The 22,431-nt window shown below is 42.6% G+C and overlaps 81 non-coding genes across 81 annotated transcripts; all 81 read left to right on the top strand.

Moving 5' to 3' along the window:
* The first annotated feature begins 71 nt into the window (after positions 1-71).
* On the top strand, positions 72-144 carry trnav-cac (transfer RNA valine (anticodon CAC)). The gene has a single exon. It is a non-coding gene; the product is annotated as a tRNA-Val (tRNA).
* A 90-nt stretch (positions 145-234) lies between these two features.
* On the top strand, positions 235-307 carry trnav-uac (transfer RNA valine (anticodon UAC)). Its single transcript has one exon. It is a non-coding gene; the product is annotated as a tRNA-Val (tRNA).
* Positions 308-396: 89 nt separating this feature from the next.
* On the top strand, positions 397-469 carry trnav-aac (transfer RNA valine (anticodon AAC)). Its single transcript has one exon. It is a non-coding gene; the product is annotated as a tRNA-Val (tRNA).
* Positions 470-728: 259 nt separating this feature from the next.
* Positions 729-801, top strand: trnam-cau (transfer RNA methionine (anticodon CAU)). The gene has a single exon. It is a non-coding gene; the product is annotated as a tRNA-Met (tRNA).
* Positions 802-1,215: 414 nt separating this feature from the next.
* On the top strand, positions 1,216-1,288 carry trnav-aac (transfer RNA valine (anticodon AAC)). The gene has a single exon. It is a non-coding gene; the product is annotated as a tRNA-Val (tRNA).
* Positions 1,289-2,028: 740 nt separating this feature from the next.
* trnav-cac (transfer RNA valine (anticodon CAC)) lies at positions 2,029-2,101 on the top strand. Its single transcript has one exon. It is a non-coding gene; the product is annotated as a tRNA-Val (tRNA).
* Positions 2,102-2,354: 253 nt separating this feature from the next.
* trnag-ccc (transfer RNA glycine (anticodon CCC)) lies at positions 2,355-2,427 on the top strand. Its single transcript has one exon. It is a non-coding gene; the product is annotated as a tRNA-Gly (tRNA).
* An 89-nt stretch (positions 2,428-2,516) lies between these two features.
* Positions 2,517-2,589, top strand: trnav-cac (transfer RNA valine (anticodon CAC)). The gene has a single exon. It is a non-coding gene; the product is annotated as a tRNA-Val (tRNA).
* Positions 2,590-2,685: 96 nt separating this feature from the next.
* On the top strand, positions 2,686-2,758 carry trnav-cac (transfer RNA valine (anticodon CAC)). Its single transcript has one exon. It is a non-coding gene; the product is annotated as a tRNA-Val (tRNA).
* A 415-nt stretch (positions 2,759-3,173) lies between these two features.
* Positions 3,174-3,246, top strand: trnav-cac (transfer RNA valine (anticodon CAC)). Its single transcript has one exon. It is a non-coding gene; the product is annotated as a tRNA-Val (tRNA).
* An 89-nt stretch (positions 3,247-3,335) lies between these two features.
* Positions 3,336-3,408, top strand: trnav-aac (transfer RNA valine (anticodon AAC)). The gene has a single exon. It is a non-coding gene; the product is annotated as a tRNA-Val (tRNA).
* A 577-nt stretch (positions 3,409-3,985) lies between these two features.
* trnav-aac (transfer RNA valine (anticodon AAC)) lies at positions 3,986-4,058 on the top strand. The gene has a single exon. It is a non-coding gene; the product is annotated as a tRNA-Val (tRNA).
* Positions 4,059-4,472: 414 nt separating this feature from the next.
* On the top strand, positions 4,473-4,545 carry trnav-cac (transfer RNA valine (anticodon CAC)). The gene has a single exon. It is a non-coding gene; the product is annotated as a tRNA-Val (tRNA).
* A 90-nt stretch (positions 4,546-4,635) lies between these two features.
* trnav-uac (transfer RNA valine (anticodon UAC)) lies at positions 4,636-4,708 on the top strand. Its single transcript has one exon. It is a non-coding gene; the product is annotated as a tRNA-Val (tRNA).
* Positions 4,709-4,797: 89 nt separating this feature from the next.
* Positions 4,798-4,870, top strand: trnav-aac (transfer RNA valine (anticodon AAC)). The gene has a single exon. It is a non-coding gene; the product is annotated as a tRNA-Val (tRNA).
* Positions 4,871-5,129: 259 nt separating this feature from the next.
* trnav-cac (transfer RNA valine (anticodon CAC)) lies at positions 5,130-5,202 on the top strand. The gene has a single exon. It is a non-coding gene; the product is annotated as a tRNA-Val (tRNA).
* A 414-nt stretch (positions 5,203-5,616) lies between these two features.
* trnav-aac (transfer RNA valine (anticodon AAC)) lies at positions 5,617-5,689 on the top strand. The gene has a single exon. It is a non-coding gene; the product is annotated as a tRNA-Val (tRNA).
* A 253-nt stretch (positions 5,690-5,942) lies between these two features.
* trnav-aac (transfer RNA valine (anticodon AAC)) lies at positions 5,943-6,015 on the top strand. Its single transcript has one exon. It is a non-coding gene; the product is annotated as a tRNA-Val (tRNA).
* Positions 6,016-6,104: 89 nt separating this feature from the next.
* Positions 6,105-6,177, top strand: trnav-uac (transfer RNA valine (anticodon UAC)). Its single transcript has one exon. It is a non-coding gene; the product is annotated as a tRNA-Val (tRNA).
* A 96-nt stretch (positions 6,178-6,273) lies between these two features.
* On the top strand, positions 6,274-6,346 carry trnav-cac (transfer RNA valine (anticodon CAC)). The gene has a single exon. It is a non-coding gene; the product is annotated as a tRNA-Val (tRNA).
* Positions 6,347-6,761: 415 nt separating this feature from the next.
* Positions 6,762-6,834, top strand: trnav-cac (transfer RNA valine (anticodon CAC)). Its single transcript has one exon. It is a non-coding gene; the product is annotated as a tRNA-Val (tRNA).
* Positions 6,835-6,923: 89 nt separating this feature from the next.
* On the top strand, positions 6,924-6,996 carry trnav-aac (transfer RNA valine (anticodon AAC)). The gene has a single exon. It is a non-coding gene; the product is annotated as a tRNA-Val (tRNA).
* A 252-nt stretch (positions 6,997-7,248) lies between these two features.
* trnav-aac (transfer RNA valine (anticodon AAC)) lies at positions 7,249-7,321 on the top strand. The gene has a single exon. It is a non-coding gene; the product is annotated as a tRNA-Val (tRNA).
* A 577-nt stretch (positions 7,322-7,898) lies between these two features.
* Positions 7,899-7,971, top strand: trnav-uac (transfer RNA valine (anticodon UAC)). The gene has a single exon. It is a non-coding gene; the product is annotated as a tRNA-Val (tRNA).
* An 89-nt stretch (positions 7,972-8,060) lies between these two features.
* trnav-cac (transfer RNA valine (anticodon CAC)) lies at positions 8,061-8,133 on the top strand. The gene has a single exon. It is a non-coding gene; the product is annotated as a tRNA-Val (tRNA).
* A 90-nt stretch (positions 8,134-8,223) lies between these two features.
* Positions 8,224-8,296, top strand: trnav-uac (transfer RNA valine (anticodon UAC)). The gene has a single exon. It is a non-coding gene; the product is annotated as a tRNA-Val (tRNA).
* A 253-nt stretch (positions 8,297-8,549) lies between these two features.
* Positions 8,550-8,622, top strand: trnav-cac (transfer RNA valine (anticodon CAC)). The gene has a single exon. It is a non-coding gene; the product is annotated as a tRNA-Val (tRNA).
* Positions 8,623-8,711: 89 nt separating this feature from the next.
* On the top strand, positions 8,712-8,784 carry trnav-aac (transfer RNA valine (anticodon AAC)). The gene has a single exon. It is a non-coding gene; the product is annotated as a tRNA-Val (tRNA).
* Positions 8,785-8,874: 90 nt separating this feature from the next.
* Positions 8,875-8,947, top strand: trnav-uac (transfer RNA valine (anticodon UAC)). Its single transcript has one exon. It is a non-coding gene; the product is annotated as a tRNA-Val (tRNA).
* Positions 8,948-9,200: 253 nt separating this feature from the next.
* On the top strand, positions 9,201-9,273 carry trnav-cac (transfer RNA valine (anticodon CAC)). Its single transcript has one exon. It is a non-coding gene; the product is annotated as a tRNA-Val (tRNA).
* An 89-nt stretch (positions 9,274-9,362) lies between these two features.
* trnav-aac (transfer RNA valine (anticodon AAC)) lies at positions 9,363-9,435 on the top strand. Its single transcript has one exon. It is a non-coding gene; the product is annotated as a tRNA-Val (tRNA).
* A 253-nt stretch (positions 9,436-9,688) lies between these two features.
* On the top strand, positions 9,689-9,761 carry trnav-cac (transfer RNA valine (anticodon CAC)). Its single transcript has one exon. It is a non-coding gene; the product is annotated as a tRNA-Val (tRNA).
* An 89-nt stretch (positions 9,762-9,850) lies between these two features.
* On the top strand, positions 9,851-9,923 carry trnav-aac (transfer RNA valine (anticodon AAC)). The gene has a single exon. It is a non-coding gene; the product is annotated as a tRNA-Val (tRNA).
* A 415-nt stretch (positions 9,924-10,338) lies between these two features.
* trnav-uac (transfer RNA valine (anticodon UAC)) lies at positions 10,339-10,411 on the top strand. Its single transcript has one exon. It is a non-coding gene; the product is annotated as a tRNA-Val (tRNA).
* Positions 10,412-10,500: 89 nt separating this feature from the next.
* Positions 10,501-10,573, top strand: trnav-cac (transfer RNA valine (anticodon CAC)). Its single transcript has one exon. It is a non-coding gene; the product is annotated as a tRNA-Val (tRNA).
* A 253-nt stretch (positions 10,574-10,826) lies between these two features.
* On the top strand, positions 10,827-10,899 carry trnav-uac (transfer RNA valine (anticodon UAC)). The gene has a single exon. It is a non-coding gene; the product is annotated as a tRNA-Val (tRNA).
* Positions 10,900-10,989: 90 nt separating this feature from the next.
* trnav-cac (transfer RNA valine (anticodon CAC)) lies at positions 10,990-11,062 on the top strand. The gene has a single exon. It is a non-coding gene; the product is annotated as a tRNA-Val (tRNA).
* Positions 11,063-11,151: 89 nt separating this feature from the next.
* On the top strand, positions 11,152-11,224 carry trnav-uac (transfer RNA valine (anticodon UAC)). The gene has a single exon. It is a non-coding gene; the product is annotated as a tRNA-Val (tRNA).
* A 96-nt stretch (positions 11,225-11,320) lies between these two features.
* Positions 11,321-11,393, top strand: trnav-cac (transfer RNA valine (anticodon CAC)). The gene has a single exon. It is a non-coding gene; the product is annotated as a tRNA-Val (tRNA).
* A 415-nt stretch (positions 11,394-11,808) lies between these two features.
* On the top strand, positions 11,809-11,881 carry trnav-cac (transfer RNA valine (anticodon CAC)). Its single transcript has one exon. It is a non-coding gene; the product is annotated as a tRNA-Val (tRNA).
* Positions 11,882-11,970: 89 nt separating this feature from the next.
* trnav-aac (transfer RNA valine (anticodon AAC)) lies at positions 11,971-12,043 on the top strand. The gene has a single exon. It is a non-coding gene; the product is annotated as a tRNA-Val (tRNA).
* Positions 12,044-12,296: 253 nt separating this feature from the next.
* trnav-cac (transfer RNA valine (anticodon CAC)) lies at positions 12,297-12,369 on the top strand. Its single transcript has one exon. It is a non-coding gene; the product is annotated as a tRNA-Val (tRNA).
* An 89-nt stretch (positions 12,370-12,458) lies between these two features.
* trnav-aac (transfer RNA valine (anticodon AAC)) lies at positions 12,459-12,531 on the top strand. The gene has a single exon. It is a non-coding gene; the product is annotated as a tRNA-Val (tRNA).
* A 577-nt stretch (positions 12,532-13,108) lies between these two features.
* Positions 13,109-13,181, top strand: trnav-cac (transfer RNA valine (anticodon CAC)). Its single transcript has one exon. It is a non-coding gene; the product is annotated as a tRNA-Val (tRNA).
* Positions 13,182-13,271: 90 nt separating this feature from the next.
* On the top strand, positions 13,272-13,344 carry trnav-uac (transfer RNA valine (anticodon UAC)). The gene has a single exon. It is a non-coding gene; the product is annotated as a tRNA-Val (tRNA).
* Positions 13,345-13,434: 90 nt separating this feature from the next.
* trnav-cac (transfer RNA valine (anticodon CAC)) lies at positions 13,435-13,507 on the top strand. Its single transcript has one exon. It is a non-coding gene; the product is annotated as a tRNA-Val (tRNA).
* Positions 13,508-13,596: 89 nt separating this feature from the next.
* On the top strand, positions 13,597-13,669 carry trnav-uac (transfer RNA valine (anticodon UAC)). The gene has a single exon. It is a non-coding gene; the product is annotated as a tRNA-Val (tRNA).
* A 583-nt stretch (positions 13,670-14,252) lies between these two features.
* On the top strand, positions 14,253-14,325 carry trnav-cac (transfer RNA valine (anticodon CAC)). The gene has a single exon. It is a non-coding gene; the product is annotated as a tRNA-Val (tRNA).
* An 89-nt stretch (positions 14,326-14,414) lies between these two features.
* On the top strand, positions 14,415-14,487 carry trnav-aac (transfer RNA valine (anticodon AAC)). The gene has a single exon. It is a non-coding gene; the product is annotated as a tRNA-Val (tRNA).
* A 90-nt stretch (positions 14,488-14,577) lies between these two features.
* On the top strand, positions 14,578-14,650 carry trnav-uac (transfer RNA valine (anticodon UAC)). Its single transcript has one exon. It is a non-coding gene; the product is annotated as a tRNA-Val (tRNA).
* Positions 14,651-14,739: 89 nt separating this feature from the next.
* Positions 14,740-14,812, top strand: trnav-cac (transfer RNA valine (anticodon CAC)). Its single transcript has one exon. It is a non-coding gene; the product is annotated as a tRNA-Val (tRNA).
* A 90-nt stretch (positions 14,813-14,902) lies between these two features.
* trnav-uac (transfer RNA valine (anticodon UAC)) lies at positions 14,903-14,975 on the top strand. Its single transcript has one exon. It is a non-coding gene; the product is annotated as a tRNA-Val (tRNA).
* A 414-nt stretch (positions 14,976-15,389) lies between these two features.
* On the top strand, positions 15,390-15,462 carry trnav-aac (transfer RNA valine (anticodon AAC)). The gene has a single exon. It is a non-coding gene; the product is annotated as a tRNA-Val (tRNA).
* Positions 15,463-15,552: 90 nt separating this feature from the next.
* On the top strand, positions 15,553-15,625 carry trnav-uac (transfer RNA valine (anticodon UAC)). Its single transcript has one exon. It is a non-coding gene; the product is annotated as a tRNA-Val (tRNA).
* An 89-nt stretch (positions 15,626-15,714) lies between these two features.
* trnav-cac (transfer RNA valine (anticodon CAC)) lies at positions 15,715-15,787 on the top strand. Its single transcript has one exon. It is a non-coding gene; the product is annotated as a tRNA-Val (tRNA).
* Positions 15,788-16,041: 254 nt separating this feature from the next.
* trnav-cac (transfer RNA valine (anticodon CAC)) lies at positions 16,042-16,114 on the top strand. The gene has a single exon. It is a non-coding gene; the product is annotated as a tRNA-Val (tRNA).
* An 89-nt stretch (positions 16,115-16,203) lies between these two features.
* On the top strand, positions 16,204-16,276 carry trnav-aac (transfer RNA valine (anticodon AAC)). The gene has a single exon. It is a non-coding gene; the product is annotated as a tRNA-Val (tRNA).
* Positions 16,277-16,529: 253 nt separating this feature from the next.
* On the top strand, positions 16,530-16,602 carry trnav-cac (transfer RNA valine (anticodon CAC)). Its single transcript has one exon. It is a non-coding gene; the product is annotated as a tRNA-Val (tRNA).
* Positions 16,603-16,691: 89 nt separating this feature from the next.
* Positions 16,692-16,764, top strand: trnav-aac (transfer RNA valine (anticodon AAC)). The gene has a single exon. It is a non-coding gene; the product is annotated as a tRNA-Val (tRNA).
* Positions 16,765-16,853: 89 nt separating this feature from the next.
* trnaa-ugc (transfer RNA alanine (anticodon UGC)) lies at positions 16,854-16,926 on the top strand. Its single transcript has one exon. It is a non-coding gene; the product is annotated as a tRNA-Ala (tRNA).
* Positions 16,927-17,015: 89 nt separating this feature from the next.
* trnav-cac (transfer RNA valine (anticodon CAC)) lies at positions 17,016-17,088 on the top strand. The gene has a single exon. It is a non-coding gene; the product is annotated as a tRNA-Val (tRNA).
* A 90-nt stretch (positions 17,089-17,178) lies between these two features.
* On the top strand, positions 17,179-17,251 carry trnav-uac (transfer RNA valine (anticodon UAC)). The gene has a single exon. It is a non-coding gene; the product is annotated as a tRNA-Val (tRNA).
* Positions 17,252-17,341: 90 nt separating this feature from the next.
* trnav-cac (transfer RNA valine (anticodon CAC)) lies at positions 17,342-17,414 on the top strand. The gene has a single exon. It is a non-coding gene; the product is annotated as a tRNA-Val (tRNA).
* Positions 17,415-17,665: 251 nt separating this feature from the next.
* On the top strand, positions 17,666-17,738 carry trnav-cac (transfer RNA valine (anticodon CAC)). The gene has a single exon. It is a non-coding gene; the product is annotated as a tRNA-Val (tRNA).
* A 90-nt stretch (positions 17,739-17,828) lies between these two features.
* On the top strand, positions 17,829-17,901 carry trnav-uac (transfer RNA valine (anticodon UAC)). Its single transcript has one exon. It is a non-coding gene; the product is annotated as a tRNA-Val (tRNA).
* A 90-nt stretch (positions 17,902-17,991) lies between these two features.
* trnag-ccc (transfer RNA glycine (anticodon CCC)) lies at positions 17,992-18,064 on the top strand. The gene has a single exon. It is a non-coding gene; the product is annotated as a tRNA-Gly (tRNA).
* Positions 18,065-18,153: 89 nt separating this feature from the next.
* trnav-uac (transfer RNA valine (anticodon UAC)) lies at positions 18,154-18,226 on the top strand. The gene has a single exon. It is a non-coding gene; the product is annotated as a tRNA-Val (tRNA).
* A 96-nt stretch (positions 18,227-18,322) lies between these two features.
* trnav-cac (transfer RNA valine (anticodon CAC)) lies at positions 18,323-18,395 on the top strand. Its single transcript has one exon. It is a non-coding gene; the product is annotated as a tRNA-Val (tRNA).
* A 578-nt stretch (positions 18,396-18,973) lies between these two features.
* trnag-ucc (transfer RNA glycine (anticodon UCC)) lies at positions 18,974-19,046 on the top strand. The gene has a single exon. It is a non-coding gene; the product is annotated as a tRNA-Gly (tRNA).
* Positions 19,047-19,135: 89 nt separating this feature from the next.
* trnav-cac (transfer RNA valine (anticodon CAC)) lies at positions 19,136-19,208 on the top strand. The gene has a single exon. It is a non-coding gene; the product is annotated as a tRNA-Val (tRNA).
* Positions 19,209-19,294: 86 nt separating this feature from the next.
* Positions 19,295-19,370, top strand: trnav-uac (transfer RNA valine (anticodon UAC)). Its single transcript has one exon. It is a non-coding gene; the product is annotated as a tRNA-Val (tRNA).
* Positions 19,371-20,525: 1,155 nt separating this feature from the next.
* trnaa-agc (transfer RNA alanine (anticodon AGC)) lies at positions 20,526-20,598 on the top strand. The gene has a single exon. It is a non-coding gene; the product is annotated as a tRNA-Ala (tRNA).
* Positions 20,599-20,850: 252 nt separating this feature from the next.
* trnav-aac (transfer RNA valine (anticodon AAC)) lies at positions 20,851-20,923 on the top strand. Its single transcript has one exon. It is a non-coding gene; the product is annotated as a tRNA-Val (tRNA).
* Positions 20,924-21,013: 90 nt separating this feature from the next.
* trnav-cac (transfer RNA valine (anticodon CAC)) lies at positions 21,014-21,086 on the top strand. Its single transcript has one exon. It is a non-coding gene; the product is annotated as a tRNA-Val (tRNA).
* An 89-nt stretch (positions 21,087-21,175) lies between these two features.
* On the top strand, positions 21,176-21,248 carry trnav-aac (transfer RNA valine (anticodon AAC)). Its single transcript has one exon. It is a non-coding gene; the product is annotated as a tRNA-Val (tRNA).
* Positions 21,249-21,337: 89 nt separating this feature from the next.
* trnav-cac (transfer RNA valine (anticodon CAC)) lies at positions 21,338-21,410 on the top strand. Its single transcript has one exon. It is a non-coding gene; the product is annotated as a tRNA-Val (tRNA).
* Positions 21,411-21,500: 90 nt separating this feature from the next.
* Positions 21,501-21,573, top strand: trnav-uac (transfer RNA valine (anticodon UAC)). The gene has a single exon. It is a non-coding gene; the product is annotated as a tRNA-Val (tRNA).
* Positions 21,574-21,662: 89 nt separating this feature from the next.
* On the top strand, positions 21,663-21,735 carry trnav-aac (transfer RNA valine (anticodon AAC)). The gene has a single exon. It is a non-coding gene; the product is annotated as a tRNA-Val (tRNA).
* Positions 21,736-21,988: 253 nt separating this feature from the next.
* Positions 21,989-22,061, top strand: trnav-cac (transfer RNA valine (anticodon CAC)). Its single transcript has one exon. It is a non-coding gene; the product is annotated as a tRNA-Val (tRNA).
* Positions 22,062-22,150: 89 nt separating this feature from the next.
* Positions 22,151-22,223, top strand: trnav-uac (transfer RNA valine (anticodon UAC)). Its single transcript has one exon. It is a non-coding gene; the product is annotated as a tRNA-Val (tRNA).
* A 97-nt stretch (positions 22,224-22,320) lies between these two features.
* On the top strand, positions 22,321-22,393 carry trnav-uac (transfer RNA valine (anticodon UAC)). Its single transcript has one exon. It is a non-coding gene; the product is annotated as a tRNA-Val (tRNA).
* Positions 22,394-22,431: the final 38 nt, after the last annotated feature.

Below are 22,431 nucleotides of genomic sequence, written 5' to 3'. Positions count from 1 at the left end.
GTCTTGTATTTCAAGCAGTACACTGGGTTGAGAAATGGTTGGACCTGCTACCAAATTTAGTTTAAGTAGTTGTTTCCATAGTGTAGTGGTTATCACGTTCGCCTCACACGCGAAAGGCCCCCTGTTCGAAACTGGGTGGAAACAGAATACTCTTTGTTATTTGACTTGTAGTTCAAGCAGTACACTGGTTTGGGAAATGATTGGGTCTGCTACCAAATTACGGTCAAAGTAGTTGTTTCCATAGTGTAGTGGTTATCACATTCGCCTTACACGCGAAAGGCCCCCATTTCGAAACTGGGTGGAAACAGACTATGCTTTGTTATTTGACTTGTAATTCAAGCAGTACACTGGGTTGAGAAATGGTTGGACCTGCTACCAACTTCAGTTTAAGTAGTTGTTTCCATAGTGTAGTGGTTATCACATTCGCCTAACACGCGAAAGGCCCCCAGTTCGAAACTGGGTGGAAACAGAATACTCTTTGTTATTTGACTTGTAGTTCAAGCAGTACACTGGGTTGGGAAATATTTGGGTCTGCTACCAAATTTGGGTTTAAGTAGTTGTTTCCATAGTGTAGTGGTTATCACGTCTGCTTAACACGTGAAAGGCCCCCAGTTCATAACTGGGTGGAAACAGAATACTCTTTCTGTTTTGTTATCTGAATTGTTCTTCAAGCAGTGCACTGGGTCGGGATTCTGTTGGGCTTGCTACCAAATTAGGTTGAAGGAGTTGTTTCCATAGTGTAGTGGTTATCACGTTTGCCTCATACGCGAGAGGTCCCCAGTTCGAAACTGGGTGGAAACATTATAAGCTTTGTTATACGACTTGTATTTCAAGCAGTACACTGGGTTGGGAAATGATTGGGTCTGCTACCAACTTTAGCTGAAGTATTTGTTTCTATAGTGTAGTGGTTATCATGTTCGCCTTGCACGTGAAAGGCCCGCAGGTCAAAACTGGGTGAAAACCGAATACTCTTTGTAATTTGACTTGTAGTTCAAGAAGTACACTGGGTTGGGAAATATCTGGTTCTGCTACCAAATTTGGGTTTAAGTAGTTGTTTCCATAGTGTAGTGGTTATCACGTCTGCCTAACACGTGAAAGGCCCCCAGTTCATAACTGGGTGGAAACAGAATACTCTTTGTTATTTGACTTGTAGTTCAAGCAGTACACTAGGTTGAGAAATGGTTGGACCTGCTACCAAATTTAGTTTAAGTAGCTGTTTCCATAGTGTAGTGGTTATCACATTCGCCTAACACGCGAAAGGCCCCCAGTTCGAAACTGGGTGGAAACAGAATACTCTTTGTTATTTGACTTGTAGTTCAAGCAGTACACTGGTTTGGGAAATGATTGGGTCTGCTACCAAATTAGGGTCAAAGTAGTTGTTTCCATACTGTAGTGGTTATCACGTTCGCCTTACGCGCGCAAAGCCCCCATTTCGAAACTGGGTGGAAACAGAATACTCTTTGTTATTTGACTTGTAGTTCAAGCAGTACACTGGGTTGGGAAATGATTGGGTCTGCTACCAAATTTGGGTTGAAGTAGTTGTTTCCATAGTGTAGTGGTTATCACGTCTGCCTAACACGCGAAAGGCCCCCAGTTCATAACTGGGTGGAAACAGAATACTCTTTGTTATTTGACTTGTATTTCAAGCAGTACACTGGGTTGAGAAATGGTTGGACCTGCTACCAAATTTAGTTTAAGTAGTTGTTTCCATAGTGTAGTGGTTATCACATACGCCTAACACGCGAAAGGCCCCCAGTTCGAAACTGGGTGGAAACAGAATACTCTTTGTTATTTGACTTGTAGTTCAAGCAGTACACTGGTTTGGGAAATGATTGGGTCTGCTACCAAATTGCGGTCAAAGTAGTTGTTTCCATAGTGTAGTGGTTATCACGTACGCCTTACACGCGAAAGGCCCCCATTTCGAAACTGGGTGGAAACCGAATACTCTTTGTTATTTGACTTGTAGTTCAAGCAGTACACTTGTTGGGAATTGATTGGGTCTGCTACCAACTTTGGGTTGAAGTAGTTGTTTCCATAGTGTAGTGGTTATCACGTTCGCCTCACACGCGAAAGGTCCCCAGTTCGAAACTGGGTGGAAACAGAATATTCTTTGTTATTTGACTTGTACTTCAAGCAGTACACTGGTTTGGGAAATGATTGGGTCTGCTACCAAATTAGGGTCAAAGTAGTTGTTTCCATAGTGTAGTGGTTATCATGTTCGCCTTACACGCGCAAGGCCCCCATTTTGAAACTGGGTGGAAACAGAATACTCTTTGTTATTTGACTTGTAGTTCAAGCAGTACACTGGGTTGGGAAATGATTGGGTCTGCTACCAAATTTGGGTTGAAGTAGTTGTTTCCATAGTGTAGTGGTTATCATGTTCGCCTCCCACGCGAAAGCTCCCCAGTTCGAAACTGGGTGGAAACAGACTATGCTTTGTAATTTGACTTGTAATTCAAGCAGTACACTGGGTTGAGAAATGGTTGGACCTGCTACCAACTTTAGTTTAAGCAGTTGTTTCCATAGTGTAGTGGTTATCACATTCGCCTCACACGCGAAAGGCCCCCAGTTCGAAACTGGGTGGAAACAGAATACTCTTTCTGTTTTGTTATCTGAATTGTTCTTCAAGCAGTGCACTGGGTCGGGATTCTGTTGGGCCTGCTACCAAATTAGGTTGAAGGAGTTGTTTCCATAGTGTAGTGGTTATCACGTTCGCCTCACACGCGAAAGGTCCCCAGTTCGAAACTGGGTGGAAACATTATAAGCTTTGTTATACGACTTGTATTTCAAGCAGTACACTGGGTTGGGAAATGATTGGGTCTGCTACCAACTTTAGCTGAAGTATTTGTTTCTATAGTGTAGTGGTTATCATGTTCGCCTTGCACGTGAAAGGCCCGCAGGTCAAAACTGGGTGAAAACCGAATACTCCTTGTAATTTCACTTGTAGTTCAAGAAGTACACTGGGTTGGGAAATATCTGGGTCTGCTACCAAATTTGGGTTTAAGTAGTTGTTTCCATAGTGTAGTGGTTATCACGTCTGCCTAACACGCGCAAGGCCCCCAGTTCATAACTGGGTGGAAACAGAATACTCTTTGTTATTTGACTTGTATTTCAAGCAGTACACTGAGTTGGGAAATATCTGGGTCTGCTACCAAATTTGGGTGTAAGTAGTTGTTTCCATAGTGTAGTGGTTATCACGTTCGCCTCACATGCGAAAGGTCCCCAGTTCGAAACTGGGTGGAAACAGACTATGCTTTGTTATTTGACTTGTAATTCAAGCAGTACACTGGGTTGAGAAATGGTTGGACCTGCTACCAAATTTAGTTTAAGTAGTTGTTTCCATAGTGTAGTGGTTATCACATTCGCCTAACACGCGAAAGGCCCCCAGTTCGAAACTGGGTGGAAACAGAATACTCTTTGTTATTTGACTTGTAGTTCAAGCAGTACACTGGGTTGGGAAATATTTGGGTCTGCTACCAAATTTGGGTTTAAGTAGTTGTTTCCATAGTGTAGTGGTTATCACGTCTGCCTAACACGTGAAAGGCCCCCAGTTCATAACTGGGTGGAAACAGAATACTCTTTGTTATTTGACTTGTAGTTCAAGCAGTACACTAGGTTGAGAAATGGTTGGACCTGCTACCAAATTTAGTTTAAGTAGCTGTTTCCATAGTGTAGTGGTTATCACATTCGCCTAACACGCGAAAGGCCCCCATTTCGAAACTGGGTGGAAACAGAATACTCTTTGTTATTTGACTTGTAGTTCAAGCAGTACACTGGGTTGGGAAATGATTGGGTCTGCTACCAAACTTGGGTTGAAGTAGTTGTTTCCATAGTGTAGTGGTTATCACGTTCGCCTCACACCCGCAAGGCCCCCAGTTCATAACTAGGTGGAAACAGAATACTCTTTGTTATTTGACTTGTAGTTCAAGCAGTAAACTGGGTTGAGAAATGGTTGGACCTGCTACCAACTTTAGTTTAAGCAGTTGTTTCCATGGTGTAGTGGTTATCACATTCGCCTAACACGCGAAAGGCCCCCAGTTCGAAACTGGGTGGAAACAGAATACTCATTGTTATTTGACTTGTAGTTCAAGCAGTACACTGGGTTGGGAAATGATTGGGTCTGCTACCAACTTTAGCTGAAGTATTTGTTTCTATAGTGTAGTGGTTATCATGTTCGCCTTGCACGTGAAAGGCCCGCAGTTCAAAACTGGGTGGAAACCGAATACTCTTTGTAATTTGACTTGTAGTTCAAGAAGTACACTGGGTTGGGAAATATCTGGGTCTGCTACCAAATTTGGGTTTAAGTAGTTGTTTCCATAGTGTAGTGGTTATCACGTCTGCCTAACACGTGAAAGGCCCCCAGTTCATAACTGGGTGGAAACAGAATACTCTTTGTTATTTGTCTTGTATTTCAAGCAGTACACTGGGTTGAGAAATGGTTGGACCTGCTACCAAATTTAGTTTAAGTAGTTGTTTCCATAGTGTAGTGGTTATCACGTTCGCCTCACACGCGAAAGGCCCCCTGTTCGAAACTGGGTGGAAACAGAATACTCTTTGTTATTTGACTTGTAGTTCAAGCAGTACACTGGTTTGGGAAATGATTGGGTCTGCTACCAAATTACGGTCAAAGTAGTTGTTTCCATAGTGTAGTGGTTATCACATTCGCCTTACACGCGAAAGGCCCCCATTTCGAAACTGGGTGGAAACAGACTATGCTTTGTTATTTGACTTGTAATTCAAGCAGTACACTGGGTTGAGAAATGGTTGGACCTGCTACCAACTTCAGTTTAAGTAGTTGTTTCCATAGTGTAGTGGTTATCACATTCGCCTAACACGCGAAAGGCCCCCAGTTCGAAACTGGGTGGAAACAGAATACTCTTTGTTATTTGACTTGTAGTTCAAGCAGTACACTGGGTTGGGAAATATTTGGGTCTGCTACCAAATTTGGGTTTAAGTAGTTGTTTCCATAGTGTAGTGGTTATCACGTCTGCTTAACACGTGAAAGGCCCCCAGTTCATAACTGGGTGGAAACAGAATACTCTTTCTGTTTTGTTATCTGAATTGTTCTTCAAGCAGTGCACTGGGTCGGGATTCTGTTGGGCTTGCTACCAAATTAGGTTGAAGGAGTTGTTTCCATAGTGTAGTGGTTATCACGTTTGCCTCACACGCGAAAGGTCCCCAGTTCGAAACTGGGTGGAAACATTATAAGCTTTGTTATACGACTTGTATTTCAAGCAGTACACTGGGTTGGGAAATGATTGGGTCTGCTACCAACTTTAGCTGAAGTATTTGTTTCTATAGTGTAGTGGTTATCATGTTCGCCTTGCACGTGAAAGGCCCGCAGGTCAAAACTGGGTGAAAACCGAATACTCTTTGTAATTTGACTTGTAGTTCAAGAAGTACACTGGGTTGGGAAATATCTGGTTCTGCTACCAAATTTGGGTTTAAGTAGTTGTTTCCATAGTGTAGTGGTTATCACGTCTGCCTAACACGTGAAAGGCCCCCAGTTCATAACTGGGTGGAAACAGAATACTCTTTGTTATTTGACTTGTAGTTCAAGCAGTACACTAGGTTGAGAAATGGTTGGACCTGCTACCAAATTTAGTTTAAGTAGCTGTTTCCATAGTGTAGTGGTTATCACATTCGCCTAACACGCGAAAGGCCCCCAGTTCGAAACTGGGTGGAAACAGAATACTCTTTGTTATTTGACTTGTAGTTCAAGCAGTACACTGGTTTGGGAAATGATTGGGTCTGCTACCAAATTAGGGTCAAAGTAGTTGTTTCCATACTGTAGTGGTTATCACGTTCGCCTTACGCGCGCAAAGCCCCCATTTCGAAACTGGGTGGAAACAGAATACTCTTTGTTATTTGACTTGTAGTTCAAGCAGTACACTGGGTTGGGAAATGATTGGGTCTGCTACCAAATTTGGGTTGAAGTAGTTGTTTCCATAGTGTAGTGGTTATCACATTCGCCTAACACGCGAAAGGCCCCCAGTTCGAAACTGGGTGGAAACAGAATACTCATTGTTATTTGACTTGTAGTTCAAGCAGTACACTGGGTTGGGAAATGATTGGGTCTGCTACCAACTTTAGCTGAAGTATTTGTTTCTATAGTGTAGTGGTTATCACATTCGCCTTACACGCGAAAGGCCCCCAGTTCGAAACTGGGTGGAAACAGAATACTCTTTCTGTTTTGTTATCTGAATTGTTCTTCAAGCAGTGCACTGGGTCGGGATTCTGTTGGGCCTGCTACCAAATTAGGTTGAAGGAGTTGTTTCCATAGTGTAGTGGTAATCACGTTTGCCTCACATGCGAAAGGTCCCCAGTTCGAAACTGGGTGGAAACATTATAAGCTTTGTTATACGACTTGTATTTCAAGCAGTACACTGGGTTGGGAAATGATTGGGTCTGCTACCAACTTTAGCTGAAGTATTTGTTTCTATAGTGTAGTGGTTATCATGTTCGCCTTGCACGTGAAAGGCCCGCAGGTCAAAACTGGGTGAAAACCGAATACTCTTTGTAATTTGACTTGTAGTTCAAGAAGTACACTGGGTTGGGAAATATCTGGGTCTGCTACCAAATTTGGGTTTAAGTAGTTGTTTCCATAGTGTAGTGGTTATCACGTCTGCCTAACACGCGCTAGGCCCCCAGTTCATAACTGGGTGGAAACAGAATACTCTTTGTTATTTGACTTGTATTTCAAGCAGTACACTGGGTTGGGAAATATCTGGGTCTGCTACCAAATTTGGGTTTAAGTAGTTGTTTCCATAGTGTAGTGGTTATCACGTTTGCCTCACACGCGAAAGGTCCCCAGTTCGAAACTGGGAGGAAACAGACTATGCTTTGTTATTTGACTTGTAATTCAAGCAGTACACTGGGTTGAGAAATGGTTGGACCTGCTACCAAATTTAGTTTAAGTAGCTGTTTCCATAGTGTAGTGGTTATCACATTCGCCTAACACGCGAAAGGCCCCCAGTTCGAAACTGGGTGGAAACAGAATACTCTTTGTTATTTTACTTGTAGTTCAAGCAGTACACTGGTTTGGGAAATGATTGGGTCTGCTACCAAATTAGGGTCAAAGTAGTTGTTTCCATACTGTAGTGGTTATCACGTTCGCCTTACACGCGCAAAGCCCCCATTTCGAAACTAGGTGGAAACAGAATACTCTTTGTTATTTGACTTGTAGTTCAAGCAGTAAACTGGGTTGAGAAATGGTTGGACCTGCTACCAACTTTAGTTTAAGCAGTTGTTTCCATGGTGTAGTGGTTATCACATTCGCCTAACACGCGAAAGGCCCCCAGTTCGAAACTGGGTGGAAACAGAATACTCATTGTTATTTGACTTGTAGTTCAAGCAGTACACTGGGTTGGGAAATGATTGGGTCTGCTACCAACTTTAGCTGACGTATTTGTTTCTATAGTGTAGTGGTTATCATGTTCGCCTTGCACGTGAAAGGCCCGCAGTTCAAAACTGGGTGGAAACCGAATACTCTTTGTAATTTGACTTGTAGTTCAAGAAGTACACTGGGTTGGGAAATATCTGGGTCTGCTACCAAATTTGGGTTTAAGTAGCTGTTTCCATAGTGTAGTGGTTATCACGTCTGCCTAACACATGAAGGGCCCCCAGTTCATAACTGGGTGGAAACAGAATACTCTTTGTTATTTGACTTGTATTTCAAGCAGTACACTGGGTTGAGAAATGGTTGGACCTGCTACCAAATTTAGTTTAAGTAGTTGTTTCCATAGTGTAGTGGTTATCACATACGCCTAACACGCGAAAGGCCCCCAGTTCGAAACTGGGTGGAAACAGAATACTCTTTGTTATTTGACTTGTAGTTCAAGCAGTACACTGGTTTGGGAAATGATTGGGTCTGCTACCAAATTACGGTCAAAGTAGTTGTTTCCATAGTGTAGTGGCTATCACGTTCGCCTTACACGCGAAAGGCCCCCATTTCGAAACTGGGTGGAAACAGAATACTCTTTGTTATTTGACTTGTAGTTCAAGCAGTACACTGGTTGGGATTTGATTGGGTCTGCTACCAACTTTGGGTTGAAGTAGTTGTTTCCATAGTGTAGTGGTTATCACGTTCGCCTCACACGCGAAAGGTCCCCAGTTCGAAACTGGGTGGAAACGGAATATTCTTTGTTATTTGACTTGTACTTCAAGCAGTACACTGGTTTGGGAAATGATTGGGTCTGCTACCAAATTAGGGTCAAAGTAGTTGTTTCCATAGTGTAGTGGTTATCATGTTCGCCTTACACGCGCAAGGCCCCCATTTCGAAACTGGGTGGAAACAGAATACTCTTTGTTATTTGACTTGTAGTTCAAGCAGTACACTGGGTTGGGAAATGATTGGGTCTGCTACCAAATTTGGGTTTAAGTAGTTGTTTCCATAAGGTAGTGGTTATCACATCTGCCTAACACGCGCAAGGCCCCCAGTTCATAACCTGGTGGAAACAGAATACTCTTTGTTATTTGACTTGTATTTCAAGCAGTACACTGGGTTGGGAAATATCTGGGTCTGCTACCAAATTTGGGTTTAAGTAGTTGTTTCCATAGTGTAGTGGTTATCACGTTCGCCTCACACGCGAAAGGTCCCCAGTTCGAAACTGGGTGGAAACAGACTATGCTTTGTTATTTGACTTGTAATTCAAGCAGTACACTGGGTTGAGAAATGGTTGGACCTGCTACCAAATTTAGTTTAAGTAGCTGTTTCCATAGTGTAGTGGTTATCACATTCGCCTAACACGCGAAAGGCCCCCAGTTCGAAACTGGGTGGAAACAGAATACTCTTTGTTATTTGACTTGTAGTTCAAGCAGTACACTGGGTTGGGAAATATTTGGGTCTGCTACCAAATTAGGGTCAAAGTAGTTGTTTCCATAGTGTAGTGGTTATCATGTTCGCCTTACACGCGCAAGGCCCCCATTTCGAAACTGGGTGGAAACAGAATACTCTTTGTTATTTGACTTGTAGTTCAAGCAGTACACTGGGTTGGGAAATGATTGGGTCTGCTACCAAATTTGGGTTTAAGTAGTTGTTTCCATAAGGTAGTGGTTATCACATCTGCCTAACACGCGCAAGGCCCCCAGTTCATAACCTGGTGGAAACAGAATACTCTTTGTTATTTGACTTGTATTTCAAGCAGTACACTGTGTTGGGAAATATCTGGGTCTGCTACCAAATTTGGGTTTAAGTAGTTGTTTCCATAGTGTAGTGGTTATCACGTTCGCCTCACACGCGAAAGGTCCCCAGTTCGAAACTGGGTGGAAACAGACTATGCTTTGTTATTTGACTTGTAATTCAAGCAGTACACTGGGTTGAGAAATGGTTGGACCTGCTACCAAATTTAGTTTAAGTAGCTGTTTCCATAGTGTAGTGGTTATCACATTCGCCTAACACGCGAAGGGCCCCCAGTTCGAAACTGGGTGGAAACAGAATACTCTTTGTTATTTGACTTGTAGTTCAAGCAGTACACTGGTTTGGGAAATGATTGGGTCTGCTACCAAATTAGGGTCAAAGTAGTTGTTTCCATACTGTAGTGGTTATCACGTTCGCCTTACACGCGCAAAGCCCCCATTTCGAAACTGGGTGGAAACAGAATACTCTTTGTTATTTGACTTGTAGTTCAAGCAGTACACTGGGTTGGGAAATGATTGGGTCTGCTACCAAATTTGGGTTCAAGTAGTTGTTTCCATAGTGTAGTGGTTATCACGTTCGCCTCACACGCGCAAGGCCCCTAGTTCATAACTAGGTGGAAACAGAATACTCTTTGTTATTTGACTTGTAGTTCAAGCAGTAAACTGGGTTGAGAAATGGTTGGACCTGCTACCAACTTTAGTTTAAGCAGTTGTTTCCATGGTGTAGTGGTTATCACATTCGCCTAACACGCGAAAGGCCCCCAGTTAGACACTGGGTGGAAACAGAATACTCATTGTTATTTGACTTGTAGTTCAAGCAGTACACTGGGTTGGGAAATGATTGGGTCTGCTACCAACTTTAGCTGAAGTATTTGTTTCTATAGTGTAGTGGTTATCATGTTCGCCTTGCACGTGAAAGGCCCGCAGTTCAAAACTGGGTGGAAACCGAATACTCTTTGTAATTTGACTTGTAGTTCAAGAAGTACACTGGGTTGGGAAATATCTGGGTCTGCTACCAAATTTGGGTTTAAGTAGTTGTTTCCATAGTGTAGTGGTTATCACGTCTGCCTAACACGTGAAAGGCCCCCAGTTCATAACTGGGTGGAAACAGAATACTCTTTGTTATTTGACTTGTAGTTCAAGCAGTACACTGGTTTGGGAAATGATTGGGTCTGCTACCAAATTACGGTCAAAGTAGTTGTTTCCATAGTGTAGTGGTTATCACGTTCGCCTTACACGCGAAAGGCCCCCATTTCGAAACTGGGTGGAAACAGAATACTCTTTGTTATTTGACTTGTAGTTCAAGCAGTACACTGGTTGGGAATTGATTGGGTCTGCTACCAAGTTTGGGTTGAAGTAGTTGTTTCCATAGTGTAGTGGTTATCACGTTCGCCTCACACGCGAAAGGTCCCCAATTCGAAACTGGGTGGAAACAGAAAATTCTTTGTTATTTGACTTGTACTTCAAGCAGTACACTGGTTTGGGAAATGATTGGGTCTGCTACCAAATTAGGGTCAAAGTAGTTGTCTCCATAGTGTAGTGGTTATCATGTTCGCCTTACACGCCCAAGGCCCCCATTTCGAAACTGGGTGGAAACAGAATATTCTTTGTTATTTGACTTGTACTTCAAGCAGTACACTGGTTTGGGAAATGATTGGGTCTGCTACCAAATTAGGGTCAAAGTAGTTGTTTCCATAGTGTAGTGGTTATCATGTTCGCCTTACACGCGCAAGGCCCCCATTTCGAAACTGGGTGGAAACAGAATACTCTTTGTTATTTTACTTGTAGTTCAAGCAGTACACTGGGTTGGGAAATGATTGGGTCTGCTACCAAATTTGGGTTGAAGTAGTTGTTTCCATAGTGTAGTGGTTATCATGTTCGCCTCACACGCGAAAGCTCCCCAGTTTGAAACTGGGTGGAAACAGACTATGCTTTGTTATTTGACTTGTAATTCAAGCAGTACACTGGGTTGAGAAATGGTTGGACCTGCTACCAACTTTAGTTTAAGCAGTTGTTTCCATAGTGTAGTGGTTATCACATTCGCCTTACACGCGAAAGGCCCCCAGTTCGAAACTGGGTGGAAACAGAATACTCTTTCTGTTTTGTTATCTGAATTGTTCTTCAAGCAGTGCACTGGGTCGGGATTCTGTTGGGCCTGCTACCAAATTAGGTTGAAGGAGTTGTTTCCATAGTGTAGTGGTTATCACGTTTGCCTCACACGCGAAAGGTCCCCAGTTCGAAACTGGGTGGAAACATTATAAGCTTTGTTATACGACTTGTATTTCAAGCAGTACACTGGGTTGGGAAATGATTGGGTCTGCTACCAACTTTAGCTGAAGTATTTGTTTCTATAGTGTAGTGGTTATCATGTTCGCCTTGCACGTGAAAGGCCCGCAGGTCAAAACTGGGTGAAAACCGAATACTCTTTGTAATTTGACTTGTAGTTCAAGAAGTACACTGGGTTGGGAAATATCTGGGTCTGCTACCAAAATTGGGTTTAAGTAGTTGTTTCCATAGTGTAGTGGTTATCACGTCTGCCTAACACGCGCAAGGCCCCCAGTTCATAACTGGGTGGAAACAGAATACTCTTTGTTATTTGACTTGTATTTCAAGCAGTACACTGGGTTGGGAAATATCTGGGTCTGCTACCAAATTTGGGTTTAAGTAGTTGTTTCCATAGTGTAGTGGTTATCACGTTCGCCTCACACGCGAAAGGTCCCCAGTTCGAAACTGGGTGGAAACAGACTATGCTTAGTTATTTGACTTGTAGTTCAAGCAGTACACTAGGTTGAGAAATGGTTGGACCTGCTACCAAATTTAGTTTAAGTAGCTGTTTCCATAGTGTAGTGGTTATCACATTCGCCCAACACGCGAAAGGCCCCCAGTTCGAAACTGGGTGGAAACAGAATACTCTTTGTTATTTGACTTGTAGTTCAAGCAGTACACTGGTTTGGGAAATGATTGGGTCTGCTACCAAATTAGGGTCAAAGTAGTTGTTTCCATACTGTAGTAGTTATCACGTTCGCCTTACACGCGCAAAGCCCCCATTTCGAAACTGGGTGGAAACAGAATACTCTTTGTTATTTGACTTGTAGTTCAAGCAGTACACTGGGTTGGGAAATGATTGGGTCTGCTACCAAATTTGGGTTGAAGTAGTTGTTTCCATAGTGTAGTGGTTATCACGTTCGCCTCACACGCGCAAGGCCCCCAGTTCATAACTGGGTGGAAACAGAATACTCTTTGTTATTTGACTTGTAGTTCAAGCAGTAAACTGGGTTGAGAAATGGTTGGACCTGCTACCAACTTTAGTTTAAGCAGTTGTTTCCATGGTGTAGTGGTTATCACATTCGCCTAACACGCGAAAGGCCCCCAGTTCGAAACTGGGTGGAAACAGAATACTCATTGTTATTTGACTTGTAGTTCAAGCAGTACACTGGGTTGGGAAATGATTGGGTCTGCTACCAACTTTAGCTGAAGTATTTGTTTCTATAGTGTAGTGGTTATCATGTTCGCCTTGCATGTGAAAGGCCCGCAGTTCAAAACTGGGTGGAAACCGAATACTCTTTGTAATTTGACTTGTAGTTCAAGACGTACACTGGGTTGGGAAATATCTGGGTCTGCTACCAAATTTGGGTTTAAGTAGTTGTTTCCATAGTGTAGTGGTTATCACGTCTGCCTAACACGTGAAAGGCCCCCAGTTCATAACTGGGTGGAAACAGAATACTCTTTGTTATTTGACTTGTATTTCAAGCAGTACACTGGGTTGAGAAATGGTTGGACCTGCTACCAAATTTAGTTTAAGTAGTTGTTTCCATAGTGTAGTGGTTATCACATACGCCTAACACGCGAAAGGCCCCCAGTTCGAAACTGGGTGGAAACAGAATACTCTTTGTTATTTGACTTGTAGTTCAAGCAGTACACTGGTTTGGGAAATGATTGGGTCTGCTACCAAATTATGGTCAAAGTAGTTGTTTCCATAGTGTAGTGGTTATCACGTTCGCCTCACACGCGAAAGGTCCCCAGTTCGAAACTGGGTGGAAACAGAATATTCTTTGTTATTTGACTTGTACTTCAAGCAGTACACTGGTTTGGGAAATGATTGGGTCTGCTACCAAATTAGGGTCAAAGTAGTTGTTTCCATAGTGTAGTGGTTATCATGTTCGCCTTACACGCGCAAGGCCCCCATTTCGAAACTGGGTGGAAACAGAATACTCTTTGTTATTTGACTTGTAGTTCAAGCAGTACACTGGGTTGGGAAATGATTGGGTCTGCTACCAAATTTGGGTTGAAGTAGTTGTTTCCATAGTGTAGTGGTTATCATGTTCGCCTCACACGCGAAAGCTCCCCAGTTCGAAACTGGGTGGAAACAGACTATGCTTTGTTATTTGACTTGTAATTCAAGCAGTACACTGGGTTGAGAAATGGTTGGACCTGCTACCAACTTTAGTTTAAGCAGTTGTTTCCATAGTGTAGTGGTTATCACATTCGCCTTACACGCGAAAGGCCCCCAGTTCGAAACTGGGTGGAAACAGAATACTCTTTCTGTTTTGTTATCTGAATTGTTCTTCAAGCAGTGCACTGGGTAGGGATTCTGTTGGGCCTGCTACCAAATTAGGTTGAAGGAGTTGTTTCCATAGTGTAGTGGTAATCACGTTTCCTCACACGCGAAAGGTCCCCAGCTCGAAACTGGGTGGAAACATTATAAGCTTTGTTATACGACTTGTATTTCAAGCAGTACACTGGGTTGGGAAATGATTGGGTCTGCTACCAACTTTAGCTGAAGTATTTGTTTCTATAGTGTAGTGGTTATCATGTTCGCCTTGCACGTGAAAGGCCCGCAGGTCAAAACTGGGTGAAAACCGAATACTCTTTGTAATTTGACTTGTAGTTCAAGAAGTACACTGGGTTTGGAAATATCTGGGTCTGCTACCAAATTTGGGTTTAAGTAGTTGTTTCCATAGTGTAGTGGTTATCACGTCTGCCTAACACGCGCAAGGCCCCCAGTTCATAACTGGGTGGAAACAGAATACTCTTTGTTATTTGACTTGTATTTCAAGCAGTACACTGGGTTGGGAAATATCTGGGTCTGCTACCAAATTTGGGTTTAAGTAGTTGTTTCCATAGTGTAGTGGTTATCACGTTTGCCTCACACGCGAAAGGTCCCCAGTTCGAAACTGGGTGGAAACAGACTATGCTTTGTTATTTGACTTGTAATTCAAGCAGTACACTGGGTTGAGAAATGGTTGGACCTGCTACCAAATTTAGTTTAAGTAGCTGTTTCCATAGTGTAGTGGTTATCACATTCGCCTAACACGCGAAAGGCCCCCAGTTCGAAACTGGGTGGAAACAGAATACTCTTTGTTATTTGACTTGTAGTTCAAGCAGTACACTGGTTTGGGAAATGATTGGGTCTGCTACCAAATTACGGTCAAAGTAGTTGTTTCCATAGTGTAGTGGCTATCACGTTCGCCTTACACGCGAAAGGCCCCCATTTCGAAACTGGGTGGAAACAGAATACTCTTTGTTATTTGACTTGTAGTTCAAGCAGTACACTGGTTGGGAATTGATTGGGTCTGCTACCAACTTTGGGTTGAAGTAGTTGTTTCCATAGTGTAGTGGTTATCACGTTCGCCTCACACGCGAAAGGTCCCCAGTTCGAAACTGGGTGGAAACAGAATATTCTTTGTTATTTGACTTGTACTTCAAGCAGTACACTGGTTTGGGAAATGATTGGGTCTGCTACCAAATTAGGGTCAAAGTAGTTGTTTCCATAGTGTAGTGGTTATCATGTTCGCCTTACACGCGCAAGGCCCCCATTTCGAAACTGGGTGGAAACAGAATACTCTTTGTTATTTGACTTGTAGTTCAAGCAGTACACTGGGTTGGGAAATGATTGGGTCTGCTACCAACTTTAGCTGAAGTATTTGTTTCTATAGTGTAGTGGTTATCATGTTCGCCTTGCATGTGAAAGGCCCGCAGTTCAAAACTGGGTGGAAACCGAATACTCTTTGTAATTTGACTTGTAGTTCAAGACGTACACTGGGTTGGGAAATATCTGGGTCTGCTACCTAATTTGGGTTTAAGTAGTTGTTTCCATAGTGTAGTGGTTATCACGTCTGCCTAACACGTGAAAGGCCCCCAGTTCATAACTGGGTGGAAACAGAATACTCTTTGTTATTTGACTTGTATTTCAAGCAGTACACTGGGTTGAGAAATGGTTGGACCTGCTACCAAATTTAGTTTAAGTAGTTGTTTCCATAGTGTAGTGGTTATCACATACGCCTAACACGCGAAAGGCCCCCAGTTCGAAACTGGGTGGAAACAGAATACTCTTTGTTATTTGACTTGTAGTTCAAGCAGTACACTGGTTTGGGAAATGATTGGGTCTGCTACCAAATTATGGTCAAAGTAGTTGTTTCCATAGTGTAGTGGTTATCACGTTCGCCTTACACGCGAAAGGCCCCCATTTCGAAACTGGGTGGAAACAGAATACTCTTTGTTATTTGACATGTAGTTCAAGCAGTACACTGGTTGGGAATTGATTGGGTCTGCTACCAACTTTGGGTTGAAGTAGTTGTTTCCATAGTGTAGTGGTTATCACGTTCGCCTCACACGCGAAAGGTCCCCAGTTCGAAACTGGGTGGAAACAGAATATTCTTTGTTATTTGACTTGTACTTCAAGCAGTACACTGGTTTGGGAAATGATTGGGTCTGCTACCAAATTAGGGTCAAAGTAGTTGTTTCCATAGTGTAGTGGTTATCATATTCGCCTTACACGCGCAAGGCCCCCCATTTCGAAACTGGGTGGAAACAGAATACTCTTTGTTATTTGACTTGTAGTTCAAGCAGTACACTGGGTTGGGAAATGATTGGGTCTGCTACCAAATTTGGGTTGAAGTAGTTGTTTCCATAGTGTAGTGGTTATCATGTTCGCCTCACACGCGAAAGCTCCCCAGTTCAAAACTGGGTGGAAACAGACTATGCTTTGTTATTTGACTTGTAATTCAAGCAGTACACTGGGTTGAGAAATGGTTGGACCTGCTACCAAATTTAGTTTAAGTAGCTGTTTCCATAGTGTAGTGGTTATCACATTCGCCCAACATGCGAAAGGCCCCCAGTTCGAAACTGGGTGGAAACAGAATACTCTTTGTTATTTGACTTGTAGTTCAAGCAGTACACTGGTTTGGGAAATGATTGGGTCTACTACCAAATTAGGGTCAAAGTAGTTGTTTTCATACTGTAGTAGTTATCACGTTCGCCTTACACGCGCAAAGCCCCCATTTCGAAACTGGGTGGAAACAGAATACTCTTTGTTATTTGACTTGTAGTTCAAGCAGTACACTGGGTTGGGAAATGATTGGGTCTGCTACCAAATTTGGGTTGAAGTAGTTGTTTCCATAGTGTAGTGGTTATCACGTTCGCCTCACACGCGCAAGGCCCCCAGTTCATAACTGGGTGGAAACAGAATACTCTTTGTTATTTGACTTGTAGTTCAAGCAGTAAACTGGGTTGAGAAATGGTTGGACCTGCTACCAACTTTAGTTTAAGCAGTTGTTTCCATGGTGTAGTGGTTATCACATTCGCCTAACACGCGAAAGGCCCCCAGTTCGAAACTGGGTGGAAACAGAATACTCATTGTTATTTGACTTGTAGTTCAAGCAGTACACTGGGTTGGGAAATGATTGGGTCTGCTACCAACTTTAGCTGAAGTATTTGTTTCTATAGTGTAGTGGTTATCATGTTCGCCTTGCATGTGAAAGGCCCGCAGTTCAAAACTGGGTGGAAACAGAATACTCTTTGTTATTTGACTTGTAGTTCAAGCAGTACACTGGTTGGGAATTGATTGGGTCTGCTACCAACTTTGGGTTGAAGTAGTTGTTTCCATAGTGTAGTGGTTATCACGTTCGCCTCACACGCGAAAGGTCCCCAGTTCGAAACTGGGTGGAAACAGAATATTCTTTGTTATTTGACTTGTACTTCAAGCAGTACACTGGTTTGGGAAATGATTGGGTCTGCTACCAAATTAGGGTCAAAGTAGTTGTTTCCATAGTGTAGTGGTTATCATGTTCGCCTTACACGCGCAAGGCCCCCATTTCGAAACTGGGTGGAAACAGAATACTCTTTGTTATTTGACTTGTATTTCAAGCAGTACACTGGGTTGGGAAATATCTGGGTCTGCTACCAAATTTGGGTTTAAGTAGTTGTTTCCATAGTGTAGTGGTTATCACGTTCGCCTCACACGCGAAAGGTCCCCAGTTCGAAACTGGGTGGAAACAGACTATGCTTTGTTATTTGACTTGTAATTCAAGCAGTACACTGGGTTGAGAAATGGTTGGACCTGCTACCAAATTTAGTTTAAGTAGCTGTTTCCATAGTGTAGTGGTTATCACATTCGCCTAACACGCGAAAGGCCCCCATTTCGAAACTGGGTGGAAACAGAATACTCTTTGTTATTTGACGTGTAGTTCAAGCAGTACACTGGTTGGGAATTGATTGGGTCTGCTACCAACTTTGGGTTGAAGTAGTTGTTTCCATAGTGTAGTGGTTATCACGTTCGCCTCACACGCGAAAGGTCCCCAGTTCGAAACTGGGTGGAAACAGAATATTCTTTGTTATTTGACTTGTAGTTCAAGCAGTACACTGGGTTGGGAAATGATTGGGTCTGCTACCAAATTTGGGTTGAAGTAGTTGTTTCCATAGTGTAGTGGTTATCATGTTCGCCTTACACGCGCAAGGCCCCCATTTCGAAACTGGGTGGAAACAGAATACTCTTTGTTATTTGACTTGTAGTTCAAGCAGTACACTGGGTTGGGAAATGATTGGGTCTGCTACCAAATTTGGGTTGAAGTAGTTGTTTCCATAGTGTAGTGGTTATCATGTTCGCCTCCCACGCGAAAGCTCCCCAGTTCGAAACTGGGTGGAAACAGACTATGCTTTGTTATTTGACTTGTAATTCAAGCAGTACACTGGGTTGAGAAATGGTTGGACCTGCTACCAACTTTAGTTTAAGCAGTTGTTTCCATAGTGTAGTGGTTATCACATTCGCCTTACACGCGAAAGGCCCCCAGTTCGAAACTGGGTGGAAACAGAATACTCTTTCTGTTTTGTTATCTGAATTGTTCTTCAAGCAGTGCACTGGGTCGGGATTCTGTTGGGCCTGCTACCAAATTAGGTTGAAGGAGTTGTTTCCATAGTGTAGTGGTTATCACGTTCGCCTCACACGCGAAAGGTCCCCAGCTCGAAACTGGGTGGAAACATTATAAGCTTTGTTATACGACTTGTATTTCAAGCAGTACACTGGGTTGGGAAATGATTGGGTCTGCTACCAACTTTAGCTGAAGTATTTGTTTCTATAGTGTAGTGGTTATCATGTTCGCCTTGCACGTGAAAGGACCGCATGTCAAAACTGGGTGAAAACCGAATACTCTTTGTAATTTGACTTGTAGTTCAAGAAGTACACTGGGTTGGGAAATATCTGGGTCTGCTACCAAATTTGGGTTTAAGTAGTTGTTTCCATAGTGTAGTGGTTATCACGTCTGCCTAACACGCGTAAGGCCCCCAGTTCATAACTGGGTGGAAACAGAATACTCTTTGTTATTTGACTTTTATTTCAAGCAGTACACTGGGTTGGGAAATATCTGGGTCTGCTACCAAATTTGGGTTTAAGTAGTTGTTTCCATAGTGTAGTGGTTATCACGTCTGCCTAACACGTGAACGGCCCCCAGTTCGAAACTGGGTGGAAACAGAATACTCTTTGTTATTTGACTTGTAGTTCAAGCAGTACACTGGTTTGGGAAATGATTGGGTCTGCTACCAAATTACGGTCAAAGTAGTTGTTTCCATAGTGTAGTGGTTATCACGTTCGCCTTCCACGCGAAAGGCCCCCATTTCGAAACTGGGTGGAAACAGAATACTCTTTGTTATTTGACATGTAGTTCAAGCAGTACACTGGTTGGGAAATGATTGGGTCTGCTACCAACTTTGGGTTGAAGTAGTTGTTTCCATAGTGTAGTGGTTATCACGTTTGCCTCACACGCGAAAGGTCCCCATTTCGAAACTGGGTGGAAACAGACTATGCTTTGTTATTTGACTTGTAATTCAAGCAGTACACTGGGTTGAGAAATGGTTGGACCTGCTACCAACTTTAGTTTAAGTAGTTTTTTCCATAGTGTAGTGGTTATCACATTCGCCTTACACGCGAAAGGCCCCCAGTTCGAAACTGGGTGGAAACAGAATACTCTTTCTGTTTTGTTATCTGAATTGTTCTTCAAGCAGTGCACTGGGTCGGGATTCTGTTGGGCCTGCTACCAAATTAGGTTGAAGGAGTTGTTTCCATAGTGTAGTGGCTATCACGTTTGCCTCACACGCGAAAGGTCCCCAGTTAATAACTGGGTGGAAACAGAATACTCTTCGTTATTTGACTTGTAGTTCAAGCAGCACACTGGGTTGAGAAATGGTTGGACCTGCTACTGTTACACCCTGCATTCGATCTTGACACACAGGGGGAAATAATCAGAACAGCGAGATGTTGTTGTTACTTCAATCCAAACTTTTACTGTAATCAATTAACACAAAAACCCATAACATACAATTACACCCATATATATACATTATCAACACGTTAGAACCCAAAACATAATGTACAATTACACCTATATATATAAATATATATATTATCAACACTTTAGAACCCAAAACCCAATGCACACACACACTCGTTCAACACACGGTCATAACTTGTTACATCTTTTACTTTTACAACTTCTAGTAGTCCTACTATTATTCAACAGGGTAAACAATGCAATATCAATAAAATAAAATCCTTTCTATGACCGTTATAGACACTGTCAACGATAATGGTGGCCGAAGGTAGCGTGCTAAATGCTATTCCATGTGCGTGACCCGAGACTCTCACATTCACGCCCGTAATTCAAAAGTAAATAAACATTAATAACCATTACCTCTTTTCTCACACGCTAAACAGTGTATATTACAAACCCCAAACTCAAACAACCTTTACAACAAACAGCATACCTTGACACACAGGGGGAAATAATCAGAACAGCGAGATGTTGTTGTTACTTCAATCCAAACTTTTACTGTAATGATTCAACACACCTCCCGTGCCTCAAGCTATTTGCTAAGACATCAATAATCGAATACCGATCTACTTTAACATGCCCCACACTTGCCATGTGGATCCAAGGATCACCAATCGAACACCGATACACACATTCAATCCAAACTCGTCATAGCTTCTTTACATGCAATCGTTAATAAATCAAACACTCTAGCATGTCACACTAATAAATCAAACACTCTAGTATGTCACACTAATAGATCAAACACTCTAGTATGTCACACTACCAAATTTATATTAAGTAGTTGTTTCCATAGTGTAGTGGTTATCACTTTCGCCTAGCACGCGAAAGGCCCCCAGTTCGTAACTGGGTGGAAACAGAATACTCTTTGTTATTTGACTTGTAGTTCAAGCAGTACACTGGGTTGGGAAATATCTGGGTCTGCTACCAAATTTGGGTTTAAGTAGTTGTTTCCATAGTGTAGTGGTTATCACGTCTGCCTAACACGTGAAAGGCCCCCAGTTCATAACTGGGTGGAAACAGAATACTCTTTGTTATTTGACTTGTAGTTCAAGCATTACACTAGGTTGAGTAATGGTTGGACCTGCTACCAAATTTAGTTTAAGCAGTTGTTTCCATAGTGTAGTGGTTATCACATTTGCCTAACACGCGAAAGGCCCCCAGTTCGAAACTGGGTGGAAACAGAATGCTCTTTGTTATTTGACTTGTAGTTCAAGCAGTACACTGGTTTGGGAAATGATTGGGTCTGCTACCAAATTAGGGTCAAAGTAGTTGTTTCCGTAGTGTAGTGGTTATCACGTTCGCCTCACACGCGAAAGGTCCCCAGTTCGAAACTGGGTGGAAACAGACTATGCTTTGTTATTTGACTTGTAATTCAAGCAGAAAACTGGGTTGAGAAATGGTTGGTTCTGCTACCAACTTTAGTTTAAGTAGTTGTTTCCATAGTGTAGTGGTTATCACATTCGCCTAACACGCGAAAGCCCCCCAGTTCGAAACTGGGTGGAAACAGAATACTCTTTGTTATTTGACTTGTAGTTCAAGCAGTACACTGGGTTGGGAAATATTTGGGTCTGCTACCAAATTTAGTTGAAGGAGATGTTTCCATAGTGTAGTGGTTATCACGTTTGCCTCACATGCGAAAGGTCCCCAGTTCGAAACTGGGTGGAAACAGACTATGCTTTGTTATTTGACTTGTAATTCAAGCAGTACACTGGGTTGAGAAATGGTTGGACCTGCTACCAAATTATGGTCAAAGTAGTTGTTTCCATAGTGTAGTGGTTATCACGTTCGCCATACACGCGAAAGGCCCCCATTTCGAAACTGGGTGGAAACAGAATACTCTTTGTTATTTGACTTGTAATTCAAGCAGTACACAAGGTTGAGAAATGGTTGGACCTGCTACCAAATTTAGTTTATGTAGTTGTTTCCATAGTGTAGTGGTTATCACATTCGCCTAACATGCGAAAGCCCCCCAGTTCGAAACTGGGTGGAAACAGAATACTCTTTGTTATTTGACTTGTAGTTCAAGCAGTACACTGGTTTGGGAAATGATTGGGTCTGCTACCAAATTAGGGTCAAAGTAGTTGTTTCCATACTGTAGTGGTTATCACGTTCGCCTTACACGCGCAAGGCCCCCATTTCGAAACTGGGTGGAAACAGAATACTCTTTGTTATTTGACTTGTAGTTCAAGCAGTACACTGGGTTGGGAAATTATTGGGTCTGCTACCAAATTTGGGTTGAAGTAGTTGTTTCCATAGTGTAGTGGTTATCACGTTCGCCTCACACGCGAAAGGTCCCCAGTTCGAAACTGGGTGGAAACAGACTACGCTTTGTTATTTGACTTGTAATTCAAGCATTACACTGGGTTGAGAAATGGTTGGACCTGCTACCAACTTTAGTTTAAGCAGTTGTTTTCATAGTGTAGTGGTTATCACATTCGCCTTACACGCGAAAGGCCCCCAGTTCGAAACTGGGTGAAAACAGAATACTCTTTCTGTTTTGTTATCTGAATTGTTCTTCAAGCAGTGCACTGAGTCGGGATTCTGTTGGGCCTGCTACCAAATTAGGGTCAAAGTAGTTGTTTCCATAGTGTAGTGGTTATCACGTTCGCCTTACACGCGCAAGGCCCCCATTTCGAAACTGGGTGGAAACAGAATACTCTTTGTTATTTGACTTGTAGTTCAAGCAGTA

The sequence above is a fragment of the Stigmatopora argus genome, chromosome 13 (assembly GCF_051989625.1).
Source record: "Stigmatopora argus isolate UIUO_Sarg chromosome 13, RoL_Sarg_1.0, whole genome shotgun sequence".
In the NCBI taxonomy this organism is placed as follows: domain Eukaryota; kingdom Metazoa; phylum Chordata; class Actinopteri; order Syngnathiformes; family Syngnathidae; genus Stigmatopora; species Stigmatopora argus.
Note: the sequence above shows the minus strand (reverse complement) of the source record. Positions and strands in the feature narration are given on the sequence as shown.